General features: G+C 42.4%; 1 protein-coding gene across 1 annotated transcript in view; it reads right to left on the minus strand.

Annotated features, from left to right (window-relative positions):
- Window positions 1-16,856, minus strand: part of LOC108712590 (potassium voltage-gated channel subfamily A member 1-like) — a 108,724-nt gene that overhangs the window by 60,730 nt on the left and 31,138 nt on the right. The window contains exon 9 of the transcript XR_001935006.2: window positions 5,791-5,854. The gene's annotated coding sequence lies outside the window, so the exon portion shown is untranslated. The remainder of the gene's footprint in view (window positions 1-5,790; window positions 5,855-16,856) is intronic.

The raw sequence follows: 16,856 nt of genomic DNA on the forward strand, positions 1-16,856 counted from the left end.
ACAACACACACACACACACAACACTGACACACACACTCACTGACCACACCACACTGACACCACACTACACCACCACTGACACAACAACACTCACTGAGATGCAGACACACTGAGACACAGACACACAAACCTCACTGGACACCACACTGACACACACACTCACTGAGACACCACTGGACACACACACTGACAGCACACACACACACTGACACACACTGACACCACACACTCACTTGAGACACACTGACACACACACTGCACACACACTGACCACCACACACACACAACTGACACTACACACTTCACTGAGACGCAGACACACGTTGAGACGACAGGACACACTCACTGGACCACACACTGACACACACACTCACTGAAACACACTGACACGCACACCACTGACACACCCGACTCACCTGACACACACTTTGACACCACACACTGGACACACACACACACACACACTGACACCACCACTGGACACACACACTACACTGAAGACACACTGGACAACACACAACTGACACACACCACCTGACACACACACACACAGCACCTGACACCAACACCAACTCGACACACACACTGACACACACACACACCACACTGACACACACACTCACTGACACACACTGACACACACACTCACTGACACACACTGACACCACACACTCACTGAGACCACACACTCACTGCACACACACACTGAACACACACACACACACACTGACACACACACACACACTGACACACACACTCACTGAGACGCAGACACACTGAGACACAGACACACACTCACTGACACACACTGACACACACACTCACTGAGACACACTGACACACACACAACACACACACACACACACACACACCACACTGACACACCACCTCACTAGACACACTGACACACACACACACACACCACTGACACACACACACACGACACACACACTCACTGACACACTAGACACACTGAGACAACAGACACACTCACTGCACACACACACCACTGAAACACACTGACACACACACTGACACACACACACACACTGACACACACACTCACTGAACACACACTGACACACAACATCACTGACACACACTGACACACACCTCACTGACACTCACACACACACTACAACCACACACTGACCACACACACCACACACACTGACACACACACTCCACTGACACACACACACTGACACACACACTGACACACACACACACACACACTCACTACACACACTGACACACACACACTCACTGACACACAACTGACACACACCTCACTGAACACACACTCACACACACACTGACACACAACTCACACACACTTGACACACACACTCACTGAGACACACTGACACCACACACTGACACACACACACACACTGACACACACTGACACACACACTCACACACACTGACACACACACTGACACACACAACACACCACACACACACACTCACTGAGACGCAGACACACTGAGACACAGACACACACTCACTGACACACACTGACACACACTCACTGACAGCACACTACACACACCACTGACACACACACACACACTGACACACACACTCACACACACTGACACACACTGACACACACACACACACACACTGACACACACACTCACACAACACTGACCACCACACAACATCACTACACACACTGGACACACACTGACACACACCCACTGACACACACACACACACACTGACACACACCACTCACTGACACACACTACCACACACACTCACTGACACAACTTGACACACACACTCACTGAGACACACACTCACTGGCACACACTGACACCACACACTGACACACACACACACACACACACACTACACACACACTCACTGACACACAGCACACCACGACACACACGACACACACACACCACTGACACACACACACAACCAACTCACACACACACTCACTGACACACACTGACACACACACTGCACCACACACACACTGACACACACACTCACTGACACACACACTGACACATGACACACACTGACACACACACACTCACTGACACACACGACACACACCTCACTGACACACACTACACACACCACTACACACACAACCACTGACACACACTGACACACACACACTACACACACACTGACACACACTGACACACACACTCACTGACACACCACTACACACACACTGTCACACACACTCACGACACACACTACCACACACACTGACACACACACACTCACTGATACACTACACACACTGATACACTCACTGACACACACACTCACTGAGACACAGACACACACTCACTGACACACACTGACACACACACTGACACACACACTCACACACACACACTGACACACACTTCACTGACACACACACTGACACACACACACACACACTGACACACAACCACTGACTACCACACTGACACACACACTGACACACACACACTGACACACACCACACTCACTGACACACAACTGACACACAACCACTCACTGATACAACTGACACACACTATACACTCACTGACACACACACTCACTGAACACAGACACACTGAGACACAGACACACACTCACTGACACACACTGACACACACACTCACTGAGACACACACTCACTGACACACACTGACACACACACACACACTGACACACACTCACTGACACACACACTGACACACACACACACACTGACACACACACTCACTGACACACACTGACACACACACTGACACACACACACTCTGAACACTGACCACACACTGAACACTCACTGACACACACACTCATTGACCACACACACACTGATACACTCACTGACACACACACTCACTGAGACACAGACACACACACACACTACACACACTACACAGACACTACACACACACACACCACACTCACTGACACACACACTACTCACTGACACACACTGACACACACTACACACACACACTGACACACACTACACACACACACTACACACACTCACACACACACTGAACACTGCACACACACTCACTGACACTGAACACTCACTGACCACACTGACACACACACTCACTGACAGACACACAGACACACACACACTGCACACACACTGAACACCACACACACACACTGACACAACACTGACAACACACACACACTGACACACACACTCACTGACACACACTACACACACACTCACTACACACACTGACACACACCACTGGACACACACACACAGACACAGACACAACACACACACTGCACACACACTCACTGACACACACTCACTCACACACACTACACACAACACTCACACACACCACACTCACTGACACACACACTGATACACTCACTGACACACACACCACTCACTGACACTAGACACACTGACACACACTGACACACACTCACTGACACACACTGACACACACCAACTGACACACACTGACACACACACTGAACACACACCACACCACTGACACACACACACACACACTGACACACACACACACACTGACACACACTGACACACACACTCACTGACACACACTGACACACACACTGACACACACACACTGACACACACACACTCACTGACACACACACACACACTGACACACACACTGACACACACACACTCACTGATACACTGACACACACTGATACACTCACTGACACACACACTCACTGACACACACACACTGATACACTCACTGACACACACACTCACTGAGACACAGACACACTGAGACACAGACACACACTCACTGACACCACACTGACACACACACACACACTGACACACACACTCACTGACAAACACACTCACTGACACACACACTGACACACACTGACACACACACTCACTGACACACACTGACACTGACACACACACTGACACACACACACACACACACACGCTGACACATTCACACTGACACACAGACTGACTGACACACACTGACACACACACACTGACACACACACACACTGACACACACACTCACTGACACACACACACTCTGACACACACACTGACACACACACACACTGACACACATACTCACTGACACACACACTGACACACAGACTGACTGACACACACACACACTGACACACACACTCACTGACACACACACTCACTGACACACACACTCACTGACACACACTCACTGACACACACACTCACTGACACACACACTCACTGACACACACTGAGACACACACTCACTGACACACACACACACAGACACACACACACACTCACTGATACACACAGACACACACACACACTGAGATACACACACACACACACTCACTGACACACACATTCACTAGCCTCCTCTCTTTCTCTCTCCTCCTTACACACTAGCTGCCCCCCATAAACTTACAATCGGTCTGTATGCTCTCTATTTCACACACACATACAACACATACAGTTGTTTTCTCTTATGCTTTCCATTTTTTCTCTCATTCCTCAAACCCATGCCTCTTTCTTCTCTCCATTTGCCTCACGCTGCCATTAAAAGAAGTCCCTCTCACTTTCCTCTCTGTTCCTTCTTTCCTACTTTCCTTCCTTTTTCCTTCTCCCCACCTCTCTCCCGTCCTTCCTTCCTTCCTTCCTTCCTTCCTTCTACCTACCTACCTTCCTTTTTCCTTCTCCCTCCCTCCATCCCTCTCCCCCTTCCTTCCATCCTTCCTTTCCCTTCCCTCTCTCCTTTTCTCAGTTTTTTTGTCTCCCGTAATCTCTCCCCCAGGCTTTTTCCTCTAATAATCCATGTGCACAAAGCAGACATATAATGAGTGTTGCGTATCCCAGCATGCAGCGTTCACTAGAGATTTATTATTACAGATGAGCAGGACAATACATCTCCTTGACTGTGCAACATTCTGGACTCTGTTATTTTCAGATTTAATTTCTGAGGAGTTGATGCAGTCGGTTGTCTATAGGGGGGGGGGCTAATGGTTTAGTGAAGCAATGCAAGGTATTTATATGCTGCCCCTGTTTGTACATTCAGATGCATAGAGGTGTGGAACAGAGGGTTAGACACTACTGAATTAATATCACATGGGTCATGGCAAAAGTATGTTATTACTAAAACATATTTCTACATTCATGTGGATAGTTCATGAATGATAAAAATAAAGGTTTACAATTAAAAATCCGAATAAGTACAATGCAGTATAACATTTTAATACTGTTATGTGTAAGTTGTCAGCCCCCCAACCTCAATATAACTTGAATTAACTGGGACCAGACAAACATCTGCTGGGGAATAGCCACGGACCCATTTAATTTCGCCAAAAATTAGTCGCCGGTGAAATGTGACTTGCGACAACATATAAGTCTATGGGCGTCATTTCTGCGGCAAAACAAGGTGAAAAAATTCGCCAATCCCTACTGGGGAGTACTATAGTTCCAGTTTTTCTTTCCACCAAGTGGCTGTTTTTAAAGTAACATTACACCATCCCAAGGCTGACGGTTAACGTTTTGGCTAAAGGTTAAAGTTTTGGCTAACTGGAAGGTGCTTAACGTGTGCCCCCATTTTCTTGCCCTTTAAGCCTCTCCCAAAAATCAAGAAGATGATCTTGGGTAGGCCCCCTATATCACCCCTATTCACAAGGCCCACTGACCAACACCAACACAACAAACCACACAAATATCTTTAATCCCACACACCATTCAGTGCTTGAACTCACTCCTCATGATGTACACACTGTTACCCTTTCAGAAAATTGCTTCAGTTTGAAGCACATGCAGAAAAAAAACTTCCTCACCATTCCCCAATTCCCCAAAATCTCAGAGGTTACAATCTCAGCGGCTCGTCTCTTGTCTTTGTATCTGTAGAGATGAAGAAAAAAAAAAAGATTTCACATGACTGATTATTGGTTGAATTGGGTCATTTTGGAGCATTTAATCGATTCTCAAAACTTGGAATGTTACGCCACAGATATTACCTACGACAAAGAACAGGGAGGCACATTACTACCGATTTGTTCACCTCTTATTGATTAATTGATTAATTACAGAATATTATAATTATGAATGCACCGAATCCAGGATTCGGTTCGGGATTCGGCCTTTTTCAGCAGGATTCGGATTCAGCCGAATCCTTCTGCCCAGCCCCCCCCGAATCCAAATCCTAATTTGCATATGCAAATTAGGGGCGGGGAGGGAAATCACATGATTTAACAAAACTAGGAAGTAAAAAAAATGTCCCCTTCCCACCCCTAATTTGCATATGTGGCTGATTCGGCTGAATCTTTTGTGAAGGATTCGGGGGTTCGGCCGAATCCAAAATAGTGTATTTCGTGCATCCCTTATTATAATGCAACAGATGTGACATTTGCAACCACGTAATATAATCAATAAATCGCATTCACTTAAAAATATGAGGAATGAGTCCGAATGACCTTAGACCTGTTCCCTAAGGGGATGGAATAAACAGGTAGATCATATAGACCAAGATCGTAGGCAAAGAAGGCAAAGGTTTAGTTTGCAGCAGAGTGTGCCCCAAAATGAGACAGAAGGGCTTCTTTAAGGGAAAGATACTTATGCAAATATATCATACCTGAGGCCCAGAGGATTCCGAGCAGGGGCATGAGGCCCTAATTCATATACGTATTTTAATAAATATTTGTAAAACAAGTCAACCTGTAGACATTTTGGGGGCCTGAAAAATGATTGGCTGCGGGGCCCAGTAATATGTAGTTACACCACTGATTCAGAGCACTAGTAAAGATGGATGAAGAATACTCTATAATTATGTCTACAATGGATATCAAATCAAATAGCAACAGAACAAGAGTTTTATGGCATTTTTAGAATTCGAGGCCACGTTTATTTCCCCTTTATACACATATAAACAGCTCCAATTGTAGTATAATTTATACAAGGCCAAACTGCACAGTAATCTCACGCTTAAATAACAGGGAGAAGACTGAATCGGCTGGCAAAGTAATATCGTCTCCAAGACAACGATACTTGTCTCGGCCCTTCCATCCCTGTCCCCATAGTTTGCGCAGGCGCTGCTTACACGCCTCCAACTGAGCACATGACACAGGCAGCGACTAGTGATGGGCGAATTATTCCCGAAAAATTTGTAAAACGCATTAAAGTTAAAGGACGTCCGAAAAATTTTGATGCGCTCGAATATTTTGACGCACGGCCCAATTTTTTTGATGCGCCCGATATTTCGCCACAGTTTCAAGAATTTATTCGCCGGTGGCGAAACGCGGATTCGCGCCTGGTGAATTTATTCACCCATCACTGCCAGTGACATAACTATATAACATGGGCCTGCCCATTCACCTCAGGACAAGTGCCACATATTCTCTCCTAACTGCCAGGCTTCATGTCACACGCTTGGTAAACCAGTGGGCCATTTCTAATGAAATTTGTGATTTCTCTTTCCCCCTTCATGTGGAAAGAGAGAAAGAAGGAATTGATTGCTTTTAAAGGACTAAAGCCTAACTAAAGAAGTAGGTAGAAATGTTGTACATGATGTTTTGAGCTTCTGTACCAGCCCAAGGCAACCACAGCCCTTTAGCAGTAAAGATCTGTGTCTCCAAAGATGCCCCAGTAGCTCCCCATCTTCTTTTCTGCTGATTCACTGCACATGCTCTGTGCTGCTGTCACTTACTAAGCTTAGGGAGCCACTCACAATATACAGTACACATAGAATAGAAATGTCACAATATAAGACTGATTAGTAATTAATACAGATAATTACTACATGGCAGCACAGAAACCAGTGCAATTAGCATCAGAATTGAATAATCAGCAAACCTGTAGCATCAGCTTATATTACAGCCAGGGAAGCTCATTTTCTGCTGGATAATTAGTGACGAGCCCCAAGCTTAGCTTCTCAACAGCCAATCAGAGCCCACTGAGCATGTGAGTGTCACAGACACTTTCCAAGATGGTGACCCCCTGTGACAAGTTTGAAGTCCTGGATCATTGCTGCTATTAAGAATGTGAACATTTAGGCTGGTGCAATAGGTTCATTGTATAATATATATATAGATATATATATATTTTTTTTTTTTTTTTAAGCCATATTCATTTTTAGTTAAGTTTAGTTCTCCTTTAAGGGTAAGAGAGATGGAAGCATGTTTAAAAAAAGCTAAGCAGATGTCATTGCCATTGAATGTTTAAAATTGGCGTGGGAAAGAGTATTTTCCGCAGCAAGGTTTGAATTTCCCATGAGATTATATAGTGGACTGTATTATCAAGCATATCAAATCTAATTTCTTTTCCCAGCCAAAGAAAATAGAAAAAAAAAAGGTTAATTTGATTCTACCTAAAGCATGCTTCCTTTCATTTAGCTGAAAAGTATAATTGAAAATAAGTCACCTTACTCACTGGTATATGTAGCTGTAATTGTATAACTGTAATTGTATTACTGTAATTGTATTACTTGTCATTATTATTATGAGGATAACTTGTCATTATTATTATAAGAAGAGAATAGAAGTGCTGCTATTACAATAGGTGGCACCACTTAGTGAACCAGTTCCACTGTGAGTAAAATTTAAATTGAAAATAAAATTTAAATGCAAGAGAATTCTCCAGTGAGAATCATCCTTACTGGCGCAGAGCCTTAGTGGTTTCCAACATCATATATGGAATTATGGAGCCAATATTGGTCTGTTTGGGGGTTCAGAGCTAGAAACATATATGCAGGAATGAGAGCTCTCTGTTATGACTGTCTCTTTAACATCCATCATTAGGGTTGCTGGACTACAGCTTCCACTTTATACTTTATAAAATGCTGAAAGTTTTAGTTCCGTGACATTCCCTAAAGGCACAGTTGGGCATTGGGCAGCTTTATGGAGGATTGAGTAGTGATAAGCGAATTCGCCAGCCATGGATTTGTGGCAAAATTCCACATTTCGCCATGCGCAAATTTTTTAGCGAAACTGCAGCAAAAATTTGCAGCGGAAAAAATTTGCTGAGAAAAAACGCCCATAAGAAAAAAAAACCCATTGACTTTAATGTATTTGGACAAAAAAAATCACCATAAGAAAAAACGCCCATTGACTTTAATGCATTAGGACAAAAAGTCGCTGTAAGAAAAAATGACCATTGACTTTAATGCATTAGGACAAAAAAGTCGCCGTAAGAAAAAACGACCATTGAGTTTAATGCATTAGGACAAAAAATTCGCCATAAGAAAAAACAACCATAGACTTTAATGCATTAGGACAAAAAAGTCGCCATAAGAAAAAACGACCATTGACTTTAATGCATTAGGACAAAAAAGTCGCCATAAGAAAAAACGACCATTGACTTTAATGCATTAGGACAAAAAAGTCGCCATAAGAAAAAACAACCATAGACTTTAATGCATTAGGACAAAAAAGTCGCCATAAGAAAAAACGACCATTGACTTTAATGCATTAGGACAAAAAAGTCGCCATAAGAAAAAACGACCATTGACTTTAATGCATTAGGACAAAAAAGTCGCCATAAGAAAAAACGACCATTGACTTCAATGCATTAGGACAAAAAAGTCGCCATAAGAAAAAACGACCATTGACTTCAATGCATTAGGACAAAAAAGTCGCCATAAGAAAAAACGCCCATTGAGTTTAATGCATTAGGACAAAAAATTCGCCATAAGAAAAAAACAACCATAGACTTTAATGCATTTGGACAAAAAAGTCGCCATAAGAAAAAACGACCATTGACTTTAATGCATTTGGACAAAAAAGTCGCCATAAGAAAAAACGACCATTGACTTTAATGCATTAGGACAAAAAATTTGCCATAAGAAAAAAACAACCATAGACTTTAATGCATTAGGACAAAAAAGTCGCCATAAGAAAAAACGACCATTGAGTTTAATGCATTAGGACAAAAAATTCGCCATAAGAAAAAAACAACCATAGACTTTAATGCATTAGGACAAAAAAGTCGCCATAAGAAAAAACGACCATTGAGTTTAATGCATTAGGACAAAAAATTCGCCATAAGAAAAAACGACCATTGACTTTAATGCATTAGCCCAAAATATTCATAAGAAAAAACGACCATTGACTTTAATGCATTTGGACAAAAAAGTCGCCATAAGAAAAAACGCTCCTTGACTTTAATGCATTAGGACAAAAAAGTCGCCATAAGAAAAAACGCTCCTTGACTTTAATGCATTAGGACAAAAAAGTCGCCATAAGAAAAAAACAACCATAGACTTTAATGCATTAGGACAAAAAAGTCGCCATAAGAAAAAACAACCATTATTGATTTATTGATTGAAAATGCGTTTCACAAATTTTTCGCAGTTTCACAAATTTTCCGGCGAAACGGGACAGATTGGCTCATCACTAGCAGGTTCGGACTGGGGGGCCCGGGGCCCACCGGGACAGCTGGTCCAGGGCCCCCCGCCGCTCTGTGTGCCGCTCGGTGTGCACGCAAGAACGTGAGCGGCGTTTCTCTGTGCGCATGCGCGAGTGGTGTTTTTTTGTGCGCATGCGCGAGTGGTGTTCCTTTGTGCGCATGTGCGAGCGGTGTTCCTTTGTGCGCATGTTTGAGCGGCGAAGCGCCGAAAACTTTTTTTTTTTTTTTAATTTAATTTTGGGAGAGGGGGACTGGCCCGGCGGGGGCCCACCGGGTTCTTTCCCGGTATCCCGCCGGGCCAGTCCGACACTGATCACTAGAGTTGAGCCTTGGGTTGGAAACAAATTCACAAACACATAAAGATGTAAAAGGTCATGGACAAATTCCTATTTGAGGATCATTACTGACCCAACAAGAACAATTCTCTGGGCTTGGAAAGCGCAACGACCATAATTCCAGGGAAAACGGATTTACAAATAAATCAACTACATCACTTTTCTAATCTGAGAATAGCTTGGCCAGCCACGTCTCCTGGTGATTCAGGCCACATACAGTGTATCGCTCCCCCCCCCTAAGCTGCCTGAGTTCCGGAGGGTGATCCCAATTGTATTTTTTTTTTTTTGCTTGTTAGGATTAAATTCATCATCATGCACAAATCACTAACAACATCTGGGTAGAATCTCTTATTACCAAGAAACAGAGCAGAAATCATTCATTTGATGAATTACTGGAACACGCTGATTTCTGCAGTCCAACAACCTTCAGCTCCTGTTAAATAGCTGCAGAATAAACCCACTGTAAATAAATACATTAATCATGGGTAGTGCACATCCCAGCTGTCCTTCTGTTGTTGAGTAAATTTACCCAAAAGTGAGTGTTTCAGTTACAGTATATGTGTATACAAATTCAGGATTTACTGTATTCAAATTAATTCATTTTAGGGTAGGACTACACGAACGATTTCGGTGTGATCCAACGCGCTGCAACAAAACGCCTCGTATGCGACAGAATTAAGGTAAGAGATAGAATTGTCGGATGGTGTTGCAGCGTTGATCGCGCCAAAATCGTGTAGTTTGTGTAGTCCTACCCTAATTCATTCCAGTAATTGTGTTGCTTTTGTTAGAATCAGTTACACTGTATCTGAATTAGTGTTAAAATATCTCCTAGGAAAGGGAGCCCCCAAAAGGTGTATCAGACCTGACACTTAGGCGGTTATTTACTAAACTCCGAATGCACAAATCACAAAAAAAGTGTTGTGTTAATTTTTTTATGAAGTCAAACTTTAAAAAAAATCACAAATTTTTCAGAATTTATTAAACCCCCGAGGATGGAAAATCTAAATTAGAAAATTCGGCATCTCAGACCTGTCGAGGTTGCATATAAGTCAAAGGGAGAAGTCCCAATGATTTTTTTGTGCGCTGGGTTTCGTGCAATACCCAGAAGTTTTCCGACAAAAATCGGGTAAAAAATCAGAAAAATTTAGAAAAAATGGGAAAAATTTGAAACTCCGAATGCAAAAATCCCGAAAAATTTGTGATTTTTTTATTTTATTATAAAATTGTCGCAATGATTTTTTGATGTGCGCTGGGTTTCGTGCAATACCCCAAAATTTTTGGAGTTTTCTGGTTAAAAGTAGTGATGGGTGAATTTATTCACCAAATGCGAATTTGCGCGATTCGCCGCCGGTGAATAAATTTGCAAGCAGGCGCAAAAATTTGCAGGCGAAAACTCGCCACCATCAAAAAAAATGGACGTCGGCATATAAAAAAAAAAAAACGAGACGCCGGCGCCGATTCGCTAATTTCTCGGCGAAACGGAGCAAATTCGCCCATCACTAATTAAAAGTCTGAAAAAATTGCGAAAAAAAGTCAAGAAAATCTGATTTGTTTGTAGCAGAAAATATTTAGATAAATTGATTTTCGTGAAAGTTCCCTTTAACACAAGTAAAAGCTTCTGTTAAAAGGAACCTATATATTAACTTTTAGAATGCCTTCTTCTCATTCTTTCCAGTTTTCAAATGGGGTCACTGACCCCCATCTACAAAACAGGTCTACGAGGCTGCAAATGTATGGTTATTGGTACTTTTTATTACACATCATTCTATTCAGGCCCTCTCCTATTCATATTTCAGTCTCTCATTCAGATCAATGCATGGTTGCTAGGGGAATTTGTACCCTGGCAACCAGATTGCTGAAATTGCAAACTGGAAAGCTGCTCAATAAAAAGCAAAATAATAAAAAACAAACGTAACAAAATATGAAAACTAGTTGCAATTTGTCTCATAATATCTCATCATACAAATATAGATCATACAAAAACTAAAAAAAAATTAAAGTACACAACTTCAAGTTGTACAGGTATGGGACCTGTTATCCAGAATGCTTGGGACCTGGGGTTTTCTGGATAACAGATCTTTCTGTAATTTGGATGTTTATACCGTAAGTCTACATGTAAACATTAAATAAACCCAATAGGCTGGTTTTGCTTCCAATAAGGATTAATTACATCTTAGTTTGGGTCAAATACAAGCAACTGTTTTATTATTACAGAGGAAAGGGAAATATTTTTTTTTTTAAAATTTGGATTATTTGGTTAAAATGGAGTCTATAGGAGACAACCTTTCCATAATTCTGAGCTTTCTGGAGAATGGGTTTCTGGATAATGGATCTCATACCTGTACATTTTTGGGATATGTTTGTCCAGCAACATTTGGGTATTCTGAAAAAGGCTGTGTTTGAATGATTTCCTTTTTACTGTGTTTATTAATACAATACCCTAATCATTTTATAATTTGCACCATCTCTCTCTCTATTATAGAATTCGCGTCTCTATTATAGAGAGAGAGAGAGAGATGCTAACACCAATGCTCTCTGATTTTGTTTGCACTAAGTATGGCAAACGGACATTAGGCAAGCTGATGGCACCAGTGATGGGCGAATCTGTCTCGTTTCACTTAGTCGAAAAACTTGCGAATTTCCCGCGAAGAGGCGAGAAATTAGCGAAACTCGAATTTTGACGCCAGCGTCAATTTTGACACCTGTGTCAATTCAAAACAATTTTGATGCTCGCATCAATTCACGACAATTTTGACGCTCGCGTTAAGTTCAATGTCGTCCGAATAATGTTGACGCCTGACAGTTTTGATGCGATCGATTATTCCCACGCACGTCTAGATTTTTTTTTTACTCCGGTGAATTTTCGTTGGCTGCATGTAGAAATTCGATGCGAATTCGTGCCTGCCGAATTTATTCGCCCATCACTAGATGACTAGACACCATGTTTGGATTGGATCTCTCTAACTTAAAGGGATATCATGTCATGGGGAAAAAAATTTTTTTACCAAATGAATCAGTTAATAGTGCTACTCCAGAAGAATTCTGCACTGAAATCCATTTCTCAAAAGAGCAAACAGATTTTTTTATATTCAATTTTGAAATCTGACATGTCGCTAGACATTTTGTCAATTTCCCAGCTGCCCCAAGTCATGTGACTTGTGCTCTGATAAACTTCAATCACTCTTTACTGCTGTACTGCAAGTTGGAGTGATATCACCCCCTCCCTTTTTCCCCCCAGCAGCCAAACAAAAGAACAATGGGAAGGTAACCAGATAACAGCTCCCTAACACAAGATAACAGCTGCCTGGTAGATCTAAGCACAACACTCAATAGTAAAATCCAGTTCCCACTGAGACACATTCAGTTACATTGAGAAGGAAAAACAGCAGCCTGCCAGAAAGCATTTCTCTCCTAAAGTGCAGGCACAAGTCACATGACCAGGGGCAGTTGGGAAATTGACAAAATGTCTAGCCCCATATCAGATTTCAAAATTGAATATAAAAAAATCTGTTTGCTCTTTTGAGAAATGGATTTCAGTGAAGAATTCTGCTGGAGTAGCACTATTGACTGATGTGTTTTGAAAAAAACATGTTTTTCAGTGACATGAACTGCATTTAATTTCACATGCAGGTTGTTCCATCCATTTAGGCATCTGAATGCAGAAAGCCCAGAGCCTGACAATGTTCATTAGACTGTTGATGTTAGAATTGTCATTGGCCGTGGAGTGGAAACACATTGTTGCCTAGCAAACAGCACATGCCTCAAACACAACAGAGCCACGGGATCTTGGAACAGGACAACCCATTCTGTCTAACAGGCACTTTCTCCCTATTGTGGGAAGAATCCGTCTGGCAGGGACAAGCACTAGTGATTCGGCCGGCCATTGACTTTAACGACAGCGTGTGACCCGGGCGTCAATTTTCACGTTTCACGATTATTTTGCGAATTTTTCAGCGAAGCGAAAAGGTAGAAATTCACCCATCGCCAGTTGCCACCTTTCCGGATTTCACCCAGACAGCAAGGTTTTTCCAAATTAGGAAATCCGAAAAGGACATTGAAGTGAATGACATGGTGATCAGCCAATCGCTGATTGCCATGTCATCAGTCCCACCCCTGAATCACCCGCCCCCCAATGTCATCGGCCTGCCCCACCCCCACGTCACTGGCACGCCTCCTACCCGTTTGCGCACAAAAAAAGATGGCATCATAGAGAGCATCAAAGTGGGGGAGGGAGTTAATGGGTGCTGTGTTGGTTAAGGAAAAAAGTAGCCCATGCTAACATATGGCAAGACTCTGTACCTTTTAATTATTTCCATTATGGAATTGTCTGCGCCTTTCAATCTCACATGATTAAAGGGATTCTGTCATGATTTTTATGATGTCGTTTTTATTTGTAAATTACATTGTTTACACTGGAAATAATTCACGCTACAATATAAAATTTCATCCCTGAACCAGCAAGTGTATTTTTTTAGTTGTAATATTGGTGTGTAGGTGCATCTCAGGTCATTTTGCCTGGTCATGTGCTTTCAGAAAGAGCCAGCACTTTAGGATGGAACTGTTTTCTGGCAGGCTGTTGTTTCTCCTACTCAATGTAACTAAATGTGTCGCAGTGGGACCTGGATTTTACTATTGAGTGTTGTTCTTAGATCTACCAGGCAGCTGTTATCTTGTGTCAGGGAGCTGCTATCTGGTTACCTTCCTATTGTTCTTTTGTTTGGCTGCTGGGGGGGGGGAAAGGGAGGGGGGTGATATCACTCCAACTTGCAGTACAGCAGTAAAGAGTGACTGAAGTTTATCAGAGAACAAGTCACATGACTGGGGGCAGCTGGGAAATTGACAATATGTCTAGCCCCATGTCAGATTTCAAAATTGAATATAAAAAAATCAGTTTGCTCTTTTGAGAAATGGATTTCAGTGCAGAATTCTGCTGGAGCAGCTCTATTAACTGATGTGTTTTGAAAAAAAAAAACATGTTTTCCCATGACAGTATCCCTTTAAACTAGGCCAGAGTAATGAAAGAACAATTCTGGGTATTAAATAACACTCTGTTTTTCTTTTCCCCAAAGCTTACAGTTATTAGAACATTTGTCAGCATTGACTGCCTAAAACAAAAAAAAAACTATTGCCAATTGATTTCCATGGAAGAAAAAGATCCCTGTAAATCTACACGGAGATGGCTGGATGACGGCAAAATCAATTGTCTTCAGGGGACACCAAATTCTCCAGGGCTCAGTTAAATAGAGATTGTCTGGTATTACAGATTTGGACTAATCAAGGAAACCAGTGCGGAACTTGGGAATTTGTCACTGGAGGAATGGATGGATAGCACTCTGCTGAAATACCACAATTAAATGTGTTTTTGCTGTTAGGTTTTATCAGTATTATTATGAAGCACATTGTGATTTCTTAAGGGGATACACCAACTACTGTAGCAGTTTAATAAACCTTGTTATAAAAACTGACGTGCTGAAAACTCCCTGTAAATGTCTAAATATATTGGGTATCCCCTCTTCAAGGGGAGCTGCTGAGTGCATATAAATTAGGGATGCACCGAATCCGGTTCGGGATTAGGCCTTTTTCAGCAGGATTCGGCCGAATCCTTCTGCCAGGCCGAACCGAATCCTCATTTGCATATGCAAATTAGGGACAGGGAGGGAAACTGCATGACTTTTGTCATAAAACAAGGAAGTAAAAAATGTTTTCCCCTTCCCAGCCCTAATTTGCATATGCAAATTAGGATTTGGATTGGTATTCAACCGAATCTTTCACAAAGGATTCGGGGGGTTCCAAGGATTCCAAGGGGAGCTGCTGAGTGCACATAAATTAGGGATGCACCGAATCCAGGATTTGGTTCGGGATTCGGCCTTTTTCAGCAGGATTCGGATTCGGCCGAATCCTTCTGCCAGGCTGAACCGAATCCTCATTTGCATATGCAAATTAGGGACAGGGAGGGAAATTGCATGACTTTTGTCATAAAACAAGGAAGTAAAAAATGTTTTCCCTCTTCCCAGCCCTAATTTGCATATGTAAATTAGGATTTGGATTGGTATTCAACCGAATCTTTCACAAAGGATTCGGGGGATTCCAAGGGGAGCTGCTGAGTGCATATAAATTAGGGATGCACCGAATCCAGGATTCGGTTCGGGATTCGGCCTTTTTCAGCAGGA

The sequence above is a fragment of the Xenopus laevis genome, chromosome 3S, assembly GCF_017654675.1.
Source record: "Xenopus laevis strain J_2021 chromosome 3S, Xenopus_laevis_v10.1, whole genome shotgun sequence".
In the NCBI taxonomy this organism is placed as follows: Eukaryota; Metazoa; Chordata; class Amphibia; order Anura; family Pipidae; genus Xenopus; species Xenopus laevis.